Source organism: Balaenoptera physalus (assembly GCF_965194825.1).
Source record: "Balaenoptera physalus genome assembly, chromosome: X".
Classification (NCBI taxonomy): Eukaryota; Metazoa; Chordata; class Mammalia; order Artiodactyla; family Balaenopteridae; genus Balaenoptera; species Balaenoptera physalus.
Genome location: NC_138903.1, coordinates 106,464,299 through 106,487,080, shown reverse-complemented (window position 1 = coordinate 106,487,080; position 22,782 = coordinate 106,464,299).

The following is a 22,782-nucleotide window of genomic DNA, read 5'->3' as shown; positions in this document are numbered from 1 at the left end:
CTATGAAGTCAAATAGGTATGTAAAGACTAAATGAACATCCTCAAGGTCTTTAATTCGAAGAGAAAATACTCTCTGTTTGAACCTAGGAAATATAAGCAAATAACAGAACTTCTGGAACACTGAGGTTCAAGTTAACAGGGTGGCAAGCCTAAGCAAAGGTTTGGTTTGTGACGTAGGAGATAGTTTTGACTCTCTTCCTGTCTGAGTTTTGACTCTCTTCCTGTCTGAGGAGGCAGTTCTTAAAACATGCCTAGCAGCAACAGGTCTAGTGCCACTGAGAAGCCAATAAGACAGGCCTTCCTCTTTGTGGACTACTCACCCCACTGCAAAATGCATTGCCCCACAATACTAACAGCCTTGCATATACGCACACACGAAGAAAGCAAAGAAAACACATTTTCAATTATGACTAAGGATCAATCTGATCAGCTAAAAATTCTTTTTCGTTATATTGTATTTCCCTACGTTTCTTCGCATTTTGAGCACATTTGTTCTTAAAATCCATTCAAGGACATACATAACTGAATAAAGAAGCATTTAAATTTTATTCAGATGACAGTGGAACTAAAAATTCAGTAAAACAGAAAAATAGTTCTAACAGTTAAAACAAGCATACAATTTCAACATTTGATTATTAAACTGCTTGTTCCTGAAAGCAGTTTAATAAAGCTACATGGAGTCCTTTTCACATGCAAAAATAAACATACACACAAGCTAACCAAACAGCTCATTTTGGCTGTCATGGAAATACAAAGAAATCATTGGATAATGAAGAAGAATTCAAGTACAGTTGTCCCACAAAATATGAAAAATCATAGCGGGTCTAAACTTACACTTCCCCCAAAGCTAGCACCATTATTACTATTATACACCAAAAACCAGATGTGGTGAGTGTGACTACTCCTTTAACAATGACACAGACCCAAGGTCAAAGCTTATGTCATCACGGATGCAAACATGAGGCATCTGCCCAGTGCTCTTAGCTAGAATTCCTTTTTCTTTCAATTCACTTTGGACATCTTTCCAAAATTAAAAGCCAGAGAGAACACTCTCAGCTAACTATCCACCTACAATTTAGAAATAAAAGAACAAAGTGTCTCAGGGCTCTTGGGCAGGGAGTGGGCAAGGAGTAAGAGAATGATGTCCTTTTTATTCTCAGATAATGGACCATCAATATGCCAAATCAATAGTACCCAAAAATCCACCAGATATTTGGGCATCTTTCTCTTCTTTATGTCTTCTCACAGAAGACTAACAATACTCCTCTACAGAGATATAAAGAATTATGCTGAAGCAACAGTAACTACAAATACAGTTTGAAAACATATTGGAGGAAATAAAGGAAGATTCTAGAAGTTTGTGGGTTGTTTTCTCTTTTTTTGCATTCAGACCTCAGATGCATATTCTCTAGGTTGCATTCATACACTCTCGTATTTCACATTGCAAGATATGTTTCCCTAACAGTTGGATGTAAGTGTCATTTTGTTACTCACATCACAAAAAGTGAAAAGAGGCTGGGGATCAGGAATTCATTAACTTCTTACCAGATTTTGGGCAAATCACATATCTTCTCCACATTCCAAATTTCTTACCTGCAAATTTTTGAAAATGACACCTTCTTCAGCTAACTAACCTCCTTTTATTATGAGGGCCAAGCAAAAGCAATAAATAAAATTGGAAGCAATATATAAAAGTTGTAAAAGAACAGATATGAAAAATGTGTCCGGTCATTTAAAATAATAATATGGCATAATAGTAAACAAAAAAAAACGGGGTGGGGACTGCCTCTGGTGGTGGTGAGTTCCCCGTCACTAGAGACATCCAAGGATAGGCAAATAATACTTATCATGAATTTAGTAATGCAATTCAGTCATTGGATTTACAGTAGTGATACCGAGCAGGGCCCTGTGTAGTTTCTGGGCACAAAAGCCTTTCTGTGTCCCCCATTCCTTTGATTACAGGAAACAGTCTTTATTCGGCCTCCATGACCTTCCCTGAGTTCCAAAGGGCAGGTTCAAGTAGTTGTTAATTAGGGAAGGGAGGGGATATGAGACAAGGGAGAAACAATCCCAGTCAAGAGAAACAATAGTGCCGCCTTCCGGCAAGGTCCTGGTTCCTCATCAAGGGATACACACAACAATATCTTTGAGCTGTTTTGCAGATACTTAAACCCCCACCAGGTGGGAGAAGTTAAGCACGTAGACCCCAGATGGGCTGGAATCAGAAGGTTGATGATGTTGACTCCCATTTACCTCACCACCAACCAATCAGAAGAATGTCCATAAACTGATCACACCTTCTTTGAACCATTACTATAAAACTTCTCACTACCCTCTCTCCAAGGGGGACACACAGTTTTGAGGGCATTAGCCTGCAGTGACCCCTTTTGCCTGGCAAAGCAATAAAGCTATCCTTTTCTACTTCACGCAAAACTCTGTTTCCAAGATTTAATTCGGTGTCGGGGTACCGAGGCTGGATTCGGCTTCAGTAGTAACTTTTAAGGTCTTTTCAAACTTAATGATTCTTTTGATTCGTTGACTCTGTGAATGCTGCTATGAATTATTTTCTAAAGTGATCATTTTTTGCATAGCAAATACTTATTAATTTTATAAACCTGCCTCTTCACATGTTGGGTCTATTTAAAGATGGCAAACACCTACAATTATATCTGATGTCTTTATTCTCTTTTGTAAGATAGTTATGAACATATACATTTGATTAAAAACAGGCTTATCTTTAAAAAATGCATTCTCTTCAGAATCAAAATTGAGATTAAAATAATCAGAAAGCAGGTGAAGGGGTAAGGTTTAGAGAACTAGCTGGTAAGAAGTTTGGGAACAACTAAAGTGAAGATTCAAATATATGTATACACAGCCTCCAGAATTAAAAAGAAAGGAAGACAGAAAAGGAAGGGAAGAACGAGGGAGAAAAGAAAGGAGGAAAGAAAACGAAAGAAGTCAACCAACCCTGGTTTGTGACACCTATACAAAGTTGTTAAATAAGAGTACCAATGAAATTGTTCACCAAAGCCACCTGATGTCCCTTTCAAACTGAAACAACAGAACTGACTGGGAAAAAGTCCTGGGTATTTGCCTACCTCTTAAACAATGTTCAAAAAATCCTGGAACACTTACTGTGCCAGGATACTCAAACTGTAGCTATCAACTTGAAGGCATTTACCACTGAGCCATAAGACATCATACCCTTTGATCAAAATGCATTCACAACAAAGCGTCACTAATTGCCTTTTCAAGAAATAACTAAGCCCAAGATAACTAACATCTGACTCCTTTCTTATGTTTCAAGTATTATTGACAAGAAATGCCAAAGAATCAAAATCTCATTAATAAGCACTTTGCTTGTGATCAATCACTAAGTCCAATAAAATTATTTTTTCATACAAAAATAACCATTTTCCAAACCCTGTGAGAAAGCAAAAAGGAAAAAAAATTTTGAAAGAACCTGCTTTTGAGCCCCTCCTCCTCCCCACCACCAAGCAATCTGATTGGTAATAGCTTCCATTACTCAGGGCATAATTTTTCTTTCCTTGTTCCTTAAAGACACAAAAGGAAAATAAAATGCTGTACATATTTTTAAAGTAATCAAAAGGTTAATCAGACCTAATTCCAACCTCTATCCCAGAGAAAATCAATCAATAGTTGTCTGAGTTCCAAATCCTCCTTAAACTGTGGAAAGCAGCACTTCTTCCACTAGGACTAGAGCAGCATTGAAAAACAGATTCTAAAAGTGTTCTTTTTTTTCTGTTTTCAAGGACTATTACTCAATTTTTTAAAAATCAGAATATGCAGTATTTTTCACTAAAAATAAATAGTTCTTTGGGTTACAAAATCTCGAAAAATGCCCCAAATTACTTATTGGCAGCTAACCCAAGATACCCATGCTAGTTTGATCTCCGATCTTTATCCAGGACCTCCCTTGTCTCAGCAACAAGTCCATCTGCTTGCCTGTATCATTCTCTCTTATTGCAAAACCCCATCTCTTTCCACCCCCAGACCACCCTGCTTACAGCATCCTCAAAGGGCACCCATATTCTCGTGTGTAATTCCTTCCCCCTCCATCCTGACAATTTTTTCTTCAAGGTTTCCACTCCATTTAAAGCGCCTCTTCACTTCTGCTACCTCTCTTTGCTTGTTACTAACCCCAAACCATACCACTTCCATTTCCTTTGGAACCCTTCAGGTATCCAAACTCCAAACCCTTGGTGTTCCTAAGAGCTAATATAAAACCACACACTAAAAAGGATAAACTAGCAAGGATTATTTGTTTCATTCAGAGGTGACCTTCATATGTAGAGATAGTCCTTTTGATCCACCAGCAGCAAGACGTGTGTAGTGCTTTTCTGGTAGTAATGTGGCTGTGTATTAACTCATTTTTCCCCCCTCCAGCTAGACTGATATCCGTTGAAAGGCTTATGTATTATTGAGACATCTGCCTTGGATTTTGAAGTGAAGAAAACTAGTCCATAAATGCTGGATTTGACTCCCCCAAGTACCCTGCTCTAACAACTAAAATACCATTGAGGTAATAAGTGAGGCAATATAATCAGTCCAACCTTTGTAAAGTCCTTCCTTCACTCATTCAGCAACTATCTACTAGGCACTGACCTAGGTATTATGGATATAAAAACTCCAAGATATGATCTGTATTAGTCAGGTTTCTCATGCAATAATGTTGTATCACAAATAATCGCAAAATCTCAGTGGACTATCACATTTATTTTGCACATTCATGGGTCTGTGGGATAGCTGGGGTTTGGCTGATCTCAGCTGGGCTCATCTAAGGTAGACTGGACTCTAGACTTCAGGTTAGGTCCAGGTCTGCTCCAGTCTTCATCCCTGGACCTAGGCTGAAGGAAGAATGGATACTTGGGTCATGTTCTTCTCATGGCACAAGTCAGAAGCTCAAGAGGGATGTGTTGGCAGGCTGTTATATCCACTCATATTCCACTGGCCAAAATCACATGACCAAGTCCAAAATCAATGGGATAGGAAAATATATTGTGCCCACAGTGAGCCACAATGAGGGTAAAGATGAAAGTAAGCACTGTAAGCAAATAATACAATCTATCCACATGGTCCCTATCATAAACAACTCCCAGCCCAGTAAGGGAGACATATGGGAGGAAAAAAACAGCCAAAACTCACCTTTACCACCTCACACATTTCTTTGACTCTATCTAATCTACTTTGCAGAACTCCAGACTGACCCCTCCTTTCCCCAAAATTCCCCTCAAAGAGTTCTGAAGCCTTAGCGGGTATCTCAAATGCCTCTGAGATCTGCTTTTCTCAACCACCATGTGGGATCTGACATTTTTTTCCTGTCCTGCTCAGCTAGCAAAGGCAATGCCTGATTGCTGCCAAAGACAAAAGTGGCAGTCACATGACTGATGCCCACCAAAGGTACCACAGTCAGCTGCACTCAACTCTGTGCAAAGGGTATGGCACCGATGTCTATACCATGAACACCTAAGTTCCATGCTAAAGATACATTAAAGACATCATTGCCACCAATACTGTTGATATTTTAAACTCTCAGGAGCTCACGTGTTTACTGAAAAAAAGAAAAAGGAAAGAAACAGCTCTTCAAAATTCTAGTCACACTTATTTCAGGCATGCAATAAAAAGAAGGTCTGAGTAATAACCTACTATCCCCAGAAAACAGCCCTTAAGTTCCTAGGGTCGAGGAAGTCACTTTATTAACTTCATTCTTTTTACCCCTATGATAAGCTGTTCCCCAGAAGTTCTCAATCCTACACACAAATAGATCTCTGGTGGGCCAAAACTTTTCTGAATGCTTTGGTAAACACAACTCAAGGCTGAGATCTGAATTGCATAACCCTAATACAACATGATGAAGTCTATAAGAGATTTAGGTTTTAAAAAAATACTAAGGAATAAAAGAGAGTGATTTATTTGGCTGAAAGGGTCAGAGAAAGCTTTACACATGAGATGGCCTTGAGTGTTGGTTCACCAAGTACACAGGGAGAGAAGGCATTATAGACAAAGGAAAGGGTGCAACTAGTGTGCATTAGTCAGTGGAAAAGACTCATCTTCTCTTGACTTGCCTAACGATCAAATGGCAGATGAGATAACCAAATGTATGCTTTCTCCTGCCAACTGGTCTATCTCCTGGGTAAATTTTTGATGGCAGAAGGACGCCAGGCTCTAGCGCTGTACATTACCAAGAAAAAGAAATCTAAAAAGTAAAGTGCTATTAATTAGTCAAGGTGGAAAATGTCCTAGTTCTAGCTACAGGTGTCATGTTTGGCCATCATTGCCAGAATATCTAGAATTAGTAGTAAAAATTCTAGGGAAGAAAGGTGCTTCTGGAAAGTACAACAGAATTTAAGAAAAAAATCATATTCTAAGTATCAAGAGCCGAACACTGTTGAATTTCTCTCTGTTCTCTAATGGCCCCTGGTTACACTGCTGAGTAAACAAAAATACCTCATCCCCCTCTTCCATTTATCTGCCCATACCTACCCTGCTAAAATGGAGGGGTCAGAGAACATGTGTACTTGTTAGCTCTGTTAGGTGTAGTTGATGTTCTACAATGTGTGCACAACATACTGCCAGCTTTCCTCTGAACTACCAGTTCCAGCTTAAAATCATAATGCCAACCTTATCCCCAAAACTTCTGTGAAGTTGGAAGCACTGCTTGAATAAGATTTATATAATAAAATATATTATATTTATATAATAAATAAAAATACCATAATGAAAGAGAGAGAGAGATAAAGAGAAAGATGGGGAGAGTGAGACAGACATCAAGGAAGAATGAAAGGGAAAAACTTTATATTTTAGTACTTTTTAATGGTACGTAGTCCTTGCATTTTGAACAAGAGGCCTCACATTTTCATTTTGTACTGGACCCCTCAAACTCAGCAGCCTGTCTTCATCTGTAATGCAATCCCTGAAGATGAACAATAGAACTAGTGCTAGTTATCAGAAAACTCCCTCCTTTCTTTTCTTTATCTGAAACATTTCCTTCTACATGCCTGGTCACTACAAAGAGGCCGTTGTTCATGTGCAAGTCTTATAGATTGTGAATGTCACAGCTTATTCTCCTCTTTGATAAAATTCCCATACAGCTAAATACTTTGCTACAATGAGCAGACCTGACTAATAATAACTTCCTCCAAGGGAAAACACAGGAAATTGAAGTAATACATTGCTTTGAATTTCTTTATAGTGCTGGTATGTACAAATCGCCAGAGTAGAAATAAAACAGTTTCCCCCCATAACTGGCAAAATTCATGAATTACCACAGAAAAAAAGATAAATTAAAATAATTTTTTAAAATTAATTTATTTATTTTTGGCTGTGTTGGGTCTTCGTTTCTGTGCGAGGGCTTTCTCTAGTTGCGGCAAGCGGGGGCCACTCTTCATCGCAGTGTGCGGGCCTCTCACTATCGCGGCCTCTCTTGTTGCGGAGCATAGGCTCCAGACGCGCAGGCTCAGTAATTGTGGCTCACGGGGCCAGTTGCTCCGTGGCATGTGGGATCTTCCCAGACCAGGGCTCAAACCCGTGTCCCCTGCATTAGCAGGCAGACTCTCAACCACTGCGCCACCAGGGAAGCCCCTAAAATAATTTTTATAAGAGACTTAAAGTGCTAAAGCATTGGTTAGACACACGAAGCCGCCAGACTGAGACTACTGGGCCTCTTCTACCGTATTTATCTACTGACTTGTCTCACGACCCACAAAAGCAAGCCTCAGGTAAGAGCAATAAAAAGAAATCTAGTTTGAACTTCCTCCACATGTTGCTCATTAGACAAACTGTAGACTCTTAAAGGTGGAAAGCAACCACACAATCATATAATTCATGCTTCTCATTTTAGATGGAATAACTAAGGTCCACAGAAATAAAGTGACTAAAAAAATGTAATCTCAGGATTGAAAAGATCCTTAAGGGTCTTGTTACCTAACTCTCCATTAGATGTTGCAATTCCTTCCAAGTGCTTGAAAAATCCCAGTTATGGGAAGCTCATTAAGAAGGACATTTATTTCCTTTTTCAATACTTCTTTCTCATATTAAGTCAAAGTCTATATTTACTATAGTTTCTATCCATTGGTCTTAGCTCTTATATCTTGAGGCCACTTAGTAGAAGTTAAATGTTGGAGGACAGCGATCGTGTCCGAACTAAATCTTCTTCTTTAACCCAAATATTCCTCGATTATTCCTCAATGTCCAACCTAAGATCATATAACTACTCAGTGACAAATAAAGAATGAGACTTCGGGATCTCCCTGGTGGCGCAGTGGTTAAGACTCCGTGCTCCCAATGCAGGGGGCCTGGGTTCGATCCCTGGTCAGGGAACTAGATCCCACATGCATGACGCAACTAAGGAGCCAGGCGAGCTGCAACTAAGGAGCCCGCAAGCCGCAACTAAGACCCGGCGCAACCAAATAAATTAAATAAATAAATATTTTTTAAAAAAAGAATGAGACTTCAATCCTCTTAATTCCTTTTACTGTTCTCTTTTCCCTCTATCCCACGACTTTAAAACATGATTGGTAGAAATGTGGGATCAACTAGAATTGCCTAAATAAGCAAACTCAATTTTTTACCTAAACAGGGAGTACCTAAAGGCCTCTAAAAAACTTGAATCTGACAAGCTACCTTTATCCCCACTTCTCTCTCCTACATCTCACTAAAATCCCTCATATTCCAAGGACCACATATCCCCAAAGAGTTCCTGGCCACTAAGCTTCTGTTGGGATGCTATTTAACTTATTTGAATAATTCAGCACTTTCAGCATTTTGCATTAATATAGGCCACAGCAGGATAAAGAAACCAAAGCTAAGCCCAGATGTCTCGTCACTAAGATAAAGAGATGTAAGGCCTAGAAAATCCAGAAATTGGGGATAAAGAGGAGAAAGAAGCAGAGGAGAGGCTGGCTGTACTGATTAGCTTGTTTAGTACCCTGTGCTGTTTGAATACATCAAGTCCTTAAAATCATTATTGTCTTCTGGGGTACGTGCAATAACATAATAACAACAGATACCATTTCTTTAGCACTATATGTTAGGCATCTTACTTGCAAAATAATATTATTAAACTTCCTCCCAGCTCCCCTCTATGTGACTGATGTTATTCTCATTTTACTGATGAGGAAATTAATGTTCAGAAAGATTAACTTGCCCAAGGTCATACACCCAGTAAAGTGACACAGCCAACATTTTACTGCTTACAAGGCCCAGGATTTTACCATCCTCCAATCTCTTACACATAGGCTTCTGTGAAGGTCTGTGTGAACTGCAGGGAAGGAGATGAAAGGAAATAATGCATACTCTTTAGGAAAACTGACAGAATCAGGTCTGGAATCCACTCTCTGACTCCACTATACCCCAGGATCAGGCAGGTCTTCAGGAACCAAGGAGAAAGAAATCCAGAGCTCAGTAAGTCAGGGATACTGAAGCTGAAGCAACAACATTAGTTAAGAAGACCAAGGTAGGTTTGACCCTGTGTGGGGCTAGCTGGAGCAGGGATTAAAGACTCTACGATTACATTCATAGGTTTATCCTCCATTGCCTAGAATGGTGTATGGCACATAGTAGGTGCTACATAGGCACACAGTAGGTATACTTGTTAAATGACTGAATTATAATCAAGTTCTTACAACTCGTGAATATTTCAAAGCAATATAAGTGCTGAAATAATTCAGAGCTAGGGAATGATCCTGTGGGCCAGGCTTATTCCAGGAATGCATCTAGGAAATGCTCCCTTGAGAACAATAATGAGAATGCTAGGAACAACTTACATGAGGTTATCTCAGGCCAGCCCTTTTCACAAATAAGTACTCCAAACTGGCTCTGTGGGAAGGATTTATTTTTCTCTGTCCTTTTTAAGAATAAATTTCTTTACAATTGTTAAATATGAGTATATACAAATCTAGTGGTTTCACCTCACTTCACAGGAAACAATCAGCCTAGAGAGCTAAAGCAAGCACTGATTTCTTACAACTCGGCACAGGATATTTTCTGATGTCCAAATACTGTAGAGAAAGTGACACTACTTGAAATAAGTTACACTCTATTCGGGTAAGTAGGAACTGTGATTTGCCACCATGCTTGTTTACATTCTCACTCTTTCATAAGAGTTAATGACTGGCAATGGACTTCCTTGTCATTTATTTTAATTCACTTCTCGATGTTTTTAGCAGATATTAAATAAGATAGTGCCAGGATAACTGTTACATTATCAAAAACAAATACCATAAAATCTCAATTAATTGGAATCCAACTAACAGTCCTTTCAATTAAACTGTTTTTCCCCACTGTGTTCACATTTTAGTAGAAAGATTATTATCACAAGATAAGCTTGTGTCAGAGGTTTATTAAAAACATCAGTAGTAACAAGCCAAATTCTAGGAAAAGCCCTGAGGTCGGTACAGATTCAGCCCAGTCTCTTGCTTGTTAATACTAATCCTGAACCACGATCACTGATTTATACCACGATACCCTTAACATCCTGAACTGTGGTTTAGGTTAGAAGAGGACAGGAGATTCTGAGAAAGCCTGGGTCCTGGAATTTAGGGCCAAAAAAGCCAGGCATCTGATCCAGGAAACATTGTCAGTTATATTACTTTTGATAGACAGGCATGGGGAAATCCAAAACCAGGTATGAGAAAGAAGAGGTAGGGCAGTGGAAAGTAATCCCACGATTCTGAATATTCAATTAATCATTAGGCCAAACAGGCAGTCAGTTGGAACAGCGTACAGCCTAAAGCAAATATGCTGAGTCCCAGAGAGACTGGGGTTCATAAAGTCAAGAAATTCAGTTATTGAGGTAGTTGATTTTACTGATTCATCCAGTAAAATTAATTAATTAATTAATTTTATTTATTTATTCTAAAAACTCAGATACAGGAAAATAAGACAGGATCCCAGTGGTTACATATGGAGGCTTTATAGCCAATCATGAAAGGGTTCACAATTCCATTTCTTCCACTTAACTACTTGTAATGGTTAATTTTGTGGCAACCTGCTTAGACTATAGTACTCACCTACTTTGCTAATCTAGGTGTTACTTGTGACAGAAAACCTTAATAGACTTTGGAACAAAGAAGACATACAGATAACTAACAGGCACATGAAAAGATGCTCAACATTGCTAATTATTAGAGAAATGCAAATCAAAACCACAATGAGATATCACCTCACACCTATTAGAATGGTTATCATCAAAAAGCCTACAAATAACAAATGTTGGTGAGGATAAGGAGAAAAGGGAACCCTTGTACACTGTTGGTGGGAATGTAAATTGGTTCAGCCACTATGAAAAACAATATGGAGATTCCTCAAAAAAACAAAAATAGAACTACCACATGATCCAGCAATTCTACTCCCAGGTATGTTTCTGGAAAAAATGAAAACACTAATTTGAAAAGATACATGCACCCCATGCATGTATCTTTTCAAATTAGTGTTTTCATTTTTTCCAGAAGCATACCTGGGAGGGAGGGAGACGCAAGAGGGAAGAGATATGGGGACATATGTATATGTATAACTGATTCACTTTGTTATAAAGCAGAAACTAACACACACTGTAAAGCAATTATACTCCAATAAAGATTATAAGAAAAAAAAAAGAAAAGATACACGCACCCCAATGTTCACAGCAGCACTATTTACAATAGCAAAGACATGGAAGCAACCCAAGTGCCCATCAACAGACAACTGGATTAAGAAGATGTGGAATATATATACAACGGAATATCACTCAGCCATAAAAAAATGAAATACTGCCATTTGCAGCAACATGGATGGACCCAGAGAATATTATGCTTAGTGAAATAAGTCAGACAGAGGAATACAAATGCTATATGATATCACTTATATGTGGAATCTGAATAATAATACAAATGAATGTATATGCAAAACAACTAGACTCACAAACATCGAAAATAAACTTGTAGTTACCAAAGGGGAGAGGGTGGGGGAAGGGACAAATTAGGGGTATGGGATTAACAGATACAAACTACTATAAATAAAATAGATAAGCAACCAGAATTTACTGTATAGCCCAGGGAATTATAGCCATTATCTTGTAATAACCCATAATGGATTATAACCTGCAAAAATACTGAATCAATATGCTGTATCCCTAAAACTAACACAATATTGTAAATCAACTACACTTCAATTTTTAGAAGTCTGATTTTGTTAATAATATTTGCATAAGATGTGAAGAAAATGCCACGAAGAGCTTTGGAGGGCAATTTGATAATACATAGTTATTAAGATTGCTTGTACCCAAAGATAAAATAAATTCAATCATCTCCATTACCGCTACAGAAAATACTTGCACCTGTACACACAAAGCCATATACAAAATTGTTGATTGCAGCCCTGTTTCTACTAGTGACAATTTGGAAACAACCTAAAAACCCATGAAAAGGAGAACAGCTAAGTAAACTATGGAGTGTTCATATTATAGAACAATACAAAGCTAGTAAAATGGATGAGCTAGATACACATGCAGCAACAAATACTCTCCCAAGACACTTTGTTGAGTAAAGAAAAAACAAGTTGCAAGACACTTTGTACAGAAAAATACCAATTATGTGATCATGCACACAGGAATACACAGGTACCTACACACACAGACACACCCCAATAGGAACATACATATATAAGTATGAAAAAGCCTGGCAAAATTTTGGAAGGATAAAAATCAAACTCATGGAAGAAGTCAATTCTGAGAAGAAAGAGTAGACTGGAGTTGGGTCTACTGTCTCATATATAATGTTTCATTTTTTAAAAAGAACAATGTAATTAAGATATTAATTAAAATTGGAAAGGAAAGAAACTCTGACCCTGGAATGAGAAGACATAAAATGCTGAAGAATTCTCCCTGGCATGAAATAATTCTCCTTGTTCACAGCTACCAACTACTTGGCCCTGCACATCTCTTTTGGGCATGGCTCTACAGCTCTACATTTCCTCAGCACCAGGCCACAAATCCGTCCAAGCCAACGACTGCTTCCCTGGACTCACAGGCACTAAACCATATCCAAAAAGGAAACTGGTATTGGATCAAAGTGATTTGAAATGAAAGTCCATCCCAACTTACCAAAATGTCCGAAGTCCTCCATTTTCTAATAGTTTGCAGGGCTGAAAGCCAAAACAAAGGAAAAAAGGTCAAAACATGCATATTTTGAGAGCTCACACCTCTCTGCTTGTGACACTCTGCATATTTGGCCCTTCTTCAACTATTTCAATAGAGATTTTCCCATTTTTAAAACTTGCAAACTTGTAAGTTGCCTCTTTATCAGTAAGTTAACTAGAATTTGCCTCTCAGTTGCCAAAGCACCAACTATATATAACTTTTTTTTTAAGAAAATGAACGGTCTCTGGAGTTTTGCTCCTCAGTTGGCACTAGTATATATCCTATATGTCTAAAATAAGAATATTCTAACAATGGTAAAATGACCAGGACTTGTTTAATCAAACAAACAATTACCTTTGATGCAGACTGTGTTTTGCAACAAAAGAACCATTTCATGGTTATACAAGGCAATTAAACTACAATAGTGGTATACATCTTATCTTGACTACTAGATTATAAATTGTAAATGTCATAGAAATAATTTTAAAGGTACCAATTTTGAACACTTACTATGTATCAGTTACTCTACGACCACTTTAAATATATTATTGCATTTAAATTTTAATCCTATAGCAAAATGTAAAGAAAGTATTATCAGCCCATTTATTAGATGAAGAAAGTGATGCTTAGAAACATTAAGCAACTTGCTCTCAAGGTCACACATCTAGTAAGTAACAGAGTCAGGGTTTGAGGCTGGTTTTGTTACATTCCAAAGACAGCAACAACTGCACACATAATACAACCTTTTATATATCAAATGGAGAAGCTGAATCTGGGAAAGAGATTGAGAAAATGACCCCATGGGAGTTTGCTTGGTAGCAGGGACTCTATCTCACACATCTTTGTATTGCCCACAACACATAGCCTAGTTACTTGTACATAATACTCAACAAATATTTGTTCAATATGTAAATAAATGTAAAGTTACAGAAAAATAAAATAGAAGGCTTTCAATATGCTATTCCACTCTTAAATAAATATCCCATTTTTAATTCATTCTCGATACAACATTACTTGCTAAAGGACAACACTCCATACAAAATAGAGCTATCTTAGACTTGTCATCACTTATTAGAAGCAGGATAAGCCCAAAAGAAAATTGCAAGATTAAAACAAAATCAATGAATGGATTTGACATTTTATGAAATCAAAATGAACGTACTACCTGTGACATGCTTTTAGTTTTTGTTTTGAAAATTATAGCTAATTTTAAATATTACACACCATATCTTCTCTTTGCTTTGAAAACCTTACAACTACCATTGTCCAAAAGCAATAAAAATATGAGTAGCACCTGAAAAAGAGAAATGTAATGAATTAAATCTCTACCTAGGTGGGAAGGTAAGATGGTTCAACCACTTTGGAAAATAGTTTGCCAGTTTCTTAAAAAAAACATACATTTACCATATGACACAGTAATTATGTTCCTAGGTGTTTAACTAAATGAAATGAAACTTACACTCACACAAAAACATGCATGTGAGTATTTATGCAGGATTTATTCTTAATCATTAAAATCTGGGTAAAAATTCCTATCAACTAGTGCATAAATAAATTGTGGTGCATCACATCAAATAATGGAATCTCAAAGCTTATTTAGCAATTAAAAGGAATGAACCACAGATATGTAACAACATGGATGAATGTCAAATTCATTACGATAAGTGAAAGTAGCCATCGCAAAAGGCTACACGCTGTATGATTCAATTAATATGACATTCTGGAAAAGGGAAAACAATAGGGATAGAAAAGAGATGGGGGGGCTACTGGAACTGTTTCATATCTTAATTTTGTTGGTTTGCACTTGTCAAAACTTACAGAACTGTATGCTAAATAGGGCAAATTTTACTGTATGTAAATTATACCTCAATTTTTTTTAATTAAAAAAAAAGCCTCACTTAAAGTACTTATAATGAAACTATTTGCATTTTTGAGTCCTAACTTGTTTCAAAAAAGGAGGGGATATGGCTACAAATAGATCTAATGCAAAAGGTAACAAATTTTATAATCATTTTAAAAATAAGTGCTATCATTTGAAATAACAATGTAATAAATTGTGATGATCGAAGTTCCTTCCCCCAAAAAAGTGAGTAAGGAAATCATAGCAGAGAAAACACATGGGCAGTACAATTCAGATTAAACTAGCAGTGAGGTTAGTACAAAAATGCACACTATAGGGCTTCCCTGGTGGTGCAGTGTTTGAGAATCCGCCTGCCAATGCAGGGGACACGGGTTCGAGCCCTGGTCTTGGAAGATCCCACATGCCACGGAGCAACTGGGCCTGTGAGCCACAACTACTGAGCCTGTGCGTCTGGAGCCTATGCTCCACAACAAGAGAGGCCGCGATAGTGAGAGGCCCGCGCACCGCGATGAAGAGTGGTTCCCGCTTGCCGCAACTAGAGAAAGCCCTCGCACAGAAACAAAGACCCAACACAGCCAAAAATAAATTAATTAATTAATTAATTTTTTAAAAAAATGCACACTATAATGTCTTTCCACTTCCTAGAGAATGGTCACAAACTTAGTTCAGGGCATCCCAGCAATTGATACAAACAGGGAGGTCCAATGGGTTACATGAGTCCTGTTGTTGTTCAGTAAAGAAAAAAACAATCCAATTTCTTAGGAACAGAAAGAGAAACACGTATTATAAGCCAAAAATAAAAAAAGGAAAAGGAAAACAAGAACACTGAGATAGAAGCAAAATACAGAAAGAAAAAAATGGCAGGGTAATAAATAAAGCCAATGATTGGGTATAAGGGAAAAATACTACAACTGGCAAATAAAAGATTACACCAATTAATTAAAAAGAGGAAAAATGCAAACCACAGACATACCAGGCTCTCTCCCATCTCAGGGTCTTTGCTCTTATTGTTCCCCCTGTTTAAAATACTCCTCCCCCAGCCCTTTCCTTGACCGACTTAGCTTAAAAATCACCTCCTCAGAGAGGCCCTCCCTGATAATGCAATCTAAAGTAGACCACCCTACCCACATGACCAGGTCTGTCTACTGGACTAAAAGCTCTATAAATGAGGACAGAGCCTTTTATCTATTTTTTTTAACTGCTTCATCCTTAGTGCTTGAATGCGCGCTTGGCACACAGTAAGTGCTCAAAAAATATATTCAACCACATGTTTTAATCAGAATAAGAGGAAAACTTAAATCCTCTTGGGTTTTCAAATACATCTGGTAATCATTCATTAAAAAAGAATAAATTTCTACTAATAAATTTCTACTAAAATACAAAAAAAATAAAAATAAAAATCAGCATCTCTATTTCTCTAAGAAATAGAGATGCATATACTCCAACAATAGAAAAATACATTTTTTTAAGACAAATGCTTAAGTCAACTGGAACTGATGGACTCAGTAGAACTTCTTTCAAACTTTCTTAGACTACACATTCTTTTGCTTCAAATTATTTTTAAATACAGAAAAAGAAGGTATGCTACCCATGTCATTGTATAAGGCAGATATGGTTTTATTCTAAAATTGAGAAGAAAAGTACCAAATGAGGGCATTCTAGGCTGATCTTACTTTTGATCAAACAATGTGTATGTGTTTGTATATACATATATAATATATATTATTATATATTATTTGATCTATGTATGTGTGTATAACCTGACTAAAATCCTAGAGTCTTAAGAAATAGAACACTAGGACATAATTTTTTAAAGTATCAACTATAACTATTTATTCTATGAATACAAGCTAATATAATGTGTTAATGGGAAAATATATTAAATTATTTTTTCAATAGCTGCCAAGAAACACTGGTAACATTCAACATATTTTCTTGATTAACAAAACTACACGTTTTCATTCCTAACATGAAAAGGACACATTTAAAAAATAGAATCAATAATATATTTAATAGAGAAGTATGACCGGAATTACCTTCTCTAAAATCAAGAACAGGCAAAAACAGAACCCCACAAATGCTAGCTGTTTTTTTTTTCCTGGTTGCCACTCTCTTTTAATGGAATATTGACTAAGATTATCAGAGAGAAGAAAAAGGAACTGAAGGTACATTTAGGAAAGGAAGATACTAAAAACCATTTCTTGCTTATGACATGAATATACAGTACTCAGAAGATCCAAAGAAGTTAACCAAAAAATTACCAGAGGTAATAAAATGAGTTCATCAGAACTGTGGAGTGAAGTAAGTCCACAAAAATAAATTAAATGCATCCCTATATACTAATAATACAGAAAATACAATGAATAACTCAAAAAAGAAATGAGATTACATTCACAGTAGCTACTAGAAACATTAATGCCTGTGCATTAATTAAGTTTGTGACACAAAGAAAATTAAGACCCTAATGAGTGAAAAGTGGAAGATTTAAATAAATGAAGAAATGTACCTTCCTCATTGTTAGAAAGATTAAAGACGAGAGTACTCAAACTCACAAATACATACTACAACAGTTGTCAGAATTATGCGATATTTTAACTAAATGAGGGAGACTAATCAGTGGTATAGAGTGTGCAGAAACAGACTCAAATTATTATTATAATAACTAAAACTATTGTAAAAAATATAAGTAATATGGAAATGGAGAAGAGAATCATTTATAAATGTTTTACCAGTTGGTTACATACATGGTTAAAAATAAATAACTCACTCAGACCCATGCCTTACACTGTACATTTGCAGCGAATTCCAGGTAACAGTCAAAGCTTTAATGACAAAGTATTTTGTTAAGTTATAAAGTTAAATTATGTTTTAAGAATTGAAATTCAGTGTCAGGAGAAGTCAAACAAAGCTAGTATCTGAGAATAAAAACACATTCACTATATTGGGACAAGATAGATTCAGTTAAAGGCAATGGGGAAGAAGTCTAGCCCGGCAGGCCAATGCCTGGAGAATCTGGGGATAAGAGATGGCAGTCCAGGTAAGCAGTCAGCATTAGGGAAGGCCAGGAGAAGGGGCAGCTGTTGGTGATGTGGTAGACAGGTAAAGAACAATGTGAGTGGCAATGAAAATAGGCATTATTTGGCTAGGCAGTAAATGTCCAGAGTTGTGGCAGCAAGTTCTGCAGTCCCAGTTGCTAGTCTGGGACTTAGAATCAGAATTCAAGTTCCTGAAAGAACAGGGGAGGAAAAGGCAAAGTCCTAGTCTTTTCTTTTTTGGCTGCGCTGGGTCTTCGTTGCGGTGCGTGGGCTCTTCCTTGCAGGCTTCCCTCTAGTTGTGGGACGCGGGCTCTAGAGTGTGTGGGTTTAGCTACCCCGCAGCATGTGGGATCTTAGTTCCCTGACCAGGAATCGAACCCACGTCCCCTGCACTGGAAACCAGACTCTTAACCACTGGACCACCAGGGAAGTCCCCAAAGTCCCAGTCTTATAAGAATCAGAAACTAGGTAGATTATCAAAGCAGAGGCCCTGTCACAGAACTGCTGTACAAGTATAAACACAATTACAAGGAATGAGGCAGAAACCAAGTTAGTAGAAAACGGATTGATCCAGTTCAGGCTTAGTATACAAGCAGAGGTTAAGTGGTTCTAACTGTGAGGATTTAAAGAGCTTGGGGATAGTGAACCAGATAGCTCACTACAAAATGGAATTTTATTGCAGCTGTGGAAGGGAGATATATTTCTGACTTTTAAAGAAATAAAGTATGCCATCTCATACAAGATAAATGTATTCAAATGCCTTAAAAATAAAAAGGCTGTTAAGCTATGAAATGTAATAAAATGAATATCAAAAGAAAGTATCATAATGGGAAAAATTCATGAGAAAAATGTAACTGATAAAGGCTCACTATCCAACTTAAATAAAAAATTAATGCACATACATCAGGCTAATACTCAGATTCTACTTGATAAGTTAACGAAGATGAACAGGCAGTTTATATAAAAAGAACTGAAATAGGATATCATCATGTGAAAAAAGATAAAGCCTCAATAGCAATTAAATGAATACAAATTAAAACAACTTAAAAGTTCCATTGCTTATCTATTAAACTAACATAAACACATACAGTTTATAAAGTCAATTGCTAGCAGGAATTTGGGGAAATGGGTGCGCTTATACATTGCTATTGGCTCTGTAAATTGATTCAGTTTTGCAGGATGGTAATTTGGCTATAAAAAAAAAAATAAAGAAACCACTCATAATTTTTCTCCTAGTAATCCCATTGTAAGGAGTACACCCCTAAGGAAATAACCAAAAGGAAAACATGATTTGTACTATGATTCTCATGGCAGTGCTCTGTGCAACTATTGGGTTGGCCAGAAAGTTCATTCAGGTTTTTGTAAGATGCTACGAAAAACCCGAACGAACTTTTTGGCCAATCCAATATAAAGACTAGGAAAGAGTCCAAATGCTCTTTATTACTGATAATGTAACAAAGAGATCTTTTATAGATATTAAAAGTGACAAATGAGAGGAATTTGTTATATATAATATATAAAACTGTTATGTGAAAAAAAATTAGAGCACAAAATAGTAAGTACACAACAACACAACCATGTCAAAAGGTATAAAACCATTTATAATTTTCTATTTCTTCTGCCAGCTTTGGTAAGATGTATTTTCCTAGGAATTTGTCCATACCAACTAAATTTTCAAATTTACCAGCGTAAAGTTGTTCATATCTTTTTTACATTTAAAAATCTACTGGAATGTTCCCCTTTTCATCCCTGATACTGGTTATTTGTGCCTTCCCTGGTTTTTAGTTGGACAATGGTGTTAGAAGTTTATATATTTTATTAATCTTTTCAAACAACCAACTTTTGGTGCTGTTGAATTTCTCTACTGTAGGTTTGTTTTCTATTTCATATCTGCTCTTGTCTTTACTTTTTTTTTTTTTTGGTTATCAGAATATAATTGACTTTCTCCTTTTTAATTTTTATTTTATATTGGGGCATAGTTGATTAACAATGTTGTTAGTTTCAGGTGTACAGCAAAGTGATTCAGTTATACATATACATGTATCTATTCTTTTGCAAATTCTTTTCCCATTTAGGTTATTACAGAATATTGAGCAGAGTTTCCTGTGCCGTACAGTAGGTCCTTGTTGGTTATCTATTTTAAATATAGCAGTGTGTACATGTCAACCCCAAACTCCCAATCTATATTTCTTGAATTTTATTTGCTGCTTTTTCTAACTTCATGCAATGGATGTTTGTATCATCGCTTTTCAGCCTGTCTTCTTTCTAATGTATTTAAGGCTACAAATATCCCTCTAATAATAGCTACATCCCATAGTGTTGATATATATTTTTATCATTCAATTCAAAATATTTTCTAATGCCCATTATAATTTTTTCTTTGACTTAACGGATTATATAGAGGTATACTGCTAATTCTGCAAATATTTCATAATTTACTGGCTATGATTTTGCTATTGATTTCTAGCTTGATTCCATTATGGCCAAATGATACACTTTGTGTAACTTAAATCCATAAAAATTTATTGAGATTTGCTTTATGGCCCAGCATATGGCCAATTTGGGAAACATTTCTGTATGTAATTGAAAAAAATGTATAATCTGCAAGTGTTAGACGCAGTTCTCTGTACATGCAGTGTTATGTTGGTAAATGTTTAACAACTGACTCTCAGATACCCAGATGTGCACTGCTGGACAATGTCCATGGGGTAAATACTCTCACCATCCAATTGCAAGCAATCAACATGAGATCACTGATGCACACATGTGACTCTCACAAGTCAGTATGGGCTACTTTATCACTGTATATATGTCTTATTAGATCAAGTTATCAGTTGAATAGTTCAATATTTGATATCCTGACTGATTTATTGCTATGGACTGAATATTTGTGTCCCCAAATTCACATGCTGAAATCTAGAAGGTGTGAGTTTTTGGAGGGGCTTAGGTCATGAGGGTGGAGCTCTCATAAATAGGAGTAGTGGTCTTAAAAAAGAGAGCCCACAGAGCTCTCTAGTCCCCCTCTGCCATGTGAGATTGCAGCTAGAAGATGGCGATATATAAGGAAGTGGGCCCTCAGCCAACACCAAATCTGCCGATGCCTTGATCCTGGACTTCTCAGACTCCAGAAGTGTGAGAAATAAACTTTTGTTCTTTATAAGTCACCTAGTTTATGGTATTTTGCTATAGCAGCCTGAACAAAGATATTTATCTCCTATTATTTAGCAAGAGAGGTGTGTAAAATCTCTTTGATTGCAGATTTGCCAAATTTCCCTGGTATTTCAGTCAATTTTTGCTTTATATATTTAGAGGCTATGTTATTAGGTGCATACAAATTTATAATTGTTTTCTTCCTGAGTGGTTGAAACTTTTATTATATACAATCTGGTTTATACCCTAGTAATTCTTTTTGCCTTAAAGTCTACATTATTGGCATGGGAGGAGATACTGACCAGGAGAGGTCTAGGGTTGCTAGACTTCCTAAATGCAACCATACAACCAAGACTTAATGTGACCATGTTTCTCCCAATCTTTGACACCCCACCAGATATTTATTCAGGTGAAAAATCTGTTTATTACTATCTGAGCCAAGATCTCAACTTCATTTTATATAAAATGCTTTTGCATGGTTTTAATATACACTGAATTTTCCAGGAAAGCATCTACTTATATAAGCAGGAGACTGTTCTGCTTATATAAGTTCACAACTTAAGCAAGAATTGTTCACCATTTAAGATAATTATATCACCAATGGCAATAAATATCACTGCATTTAAGTCATCAACACACCACCCTACATTTATAGAAGTTGTATACATAGTAGTTCAACGTGTGAATGGAAATATTTATTATAACTTATATATATCAATAGTAGTACCTGAGCATATACATATTCAAATACATATTCCATTAAAAATTATTTCTTCTCCTTTAGCATTTATAGTACATTTATGAATATATACATATTCCTAGATAAAGATTATATTATCTATGAGTTTCATTACAGCTTTTAAGAGATAATTACAAAATACTTGTTATAATTTAAAGTATTTTGCTGAATATTTAAGAGAAAAAGGACTTTTTGAATATGGGCACCTTTTTATAGGAATTGCAAATAACTCTGAGGACACATGGCTTCTAAATTTCTGGGCACTAAAATCTGAACCCAGATAATTATATTCACAAAAAAGGTAGCAGACCATCAGTGTGAATTATGTTTTTAAGTTGTCAACACCAAGGCATTTCTAATTCCTGTGCAATTCAAACAAACCAGGTGACCTACTACCAGTAAGCCAATCCCAAGAATATACTGGCCATTTGAAATAACTCACACAGTGGAAGAAAGGTCAAGTGGCCCATCCAGTGCCAACAGCTTTGGCTTTTGCTGACCATCAATCCAAAGGTTATAGTCTTTATATTAATTTGGTTGTGGCAAAAACAATTCTAGCCAATTACAGTTGAATAAAAAATAGATATCCATTTGTCTTGCAATGTGTACCTCTCTCATGCAGACTTTTGTGATTATTCCATCCCTTGAGAAGATTTTCTTCTCTAATGCTTACAGACTTCACAATCTGTACATGACAATCTTATCCTTGTGCTCTCAAGGCAGCATTATACAGTGACTAAGAGCAGGTTCTTAGACTACCTAGGCAAAAATCCCAGCTATTCTGCTTATTAGATGCATGACCTTGGACAAGTTACTTAACCTCACTGTGCCTCAATTTCCATTTGGAAAATGGAGATGATAA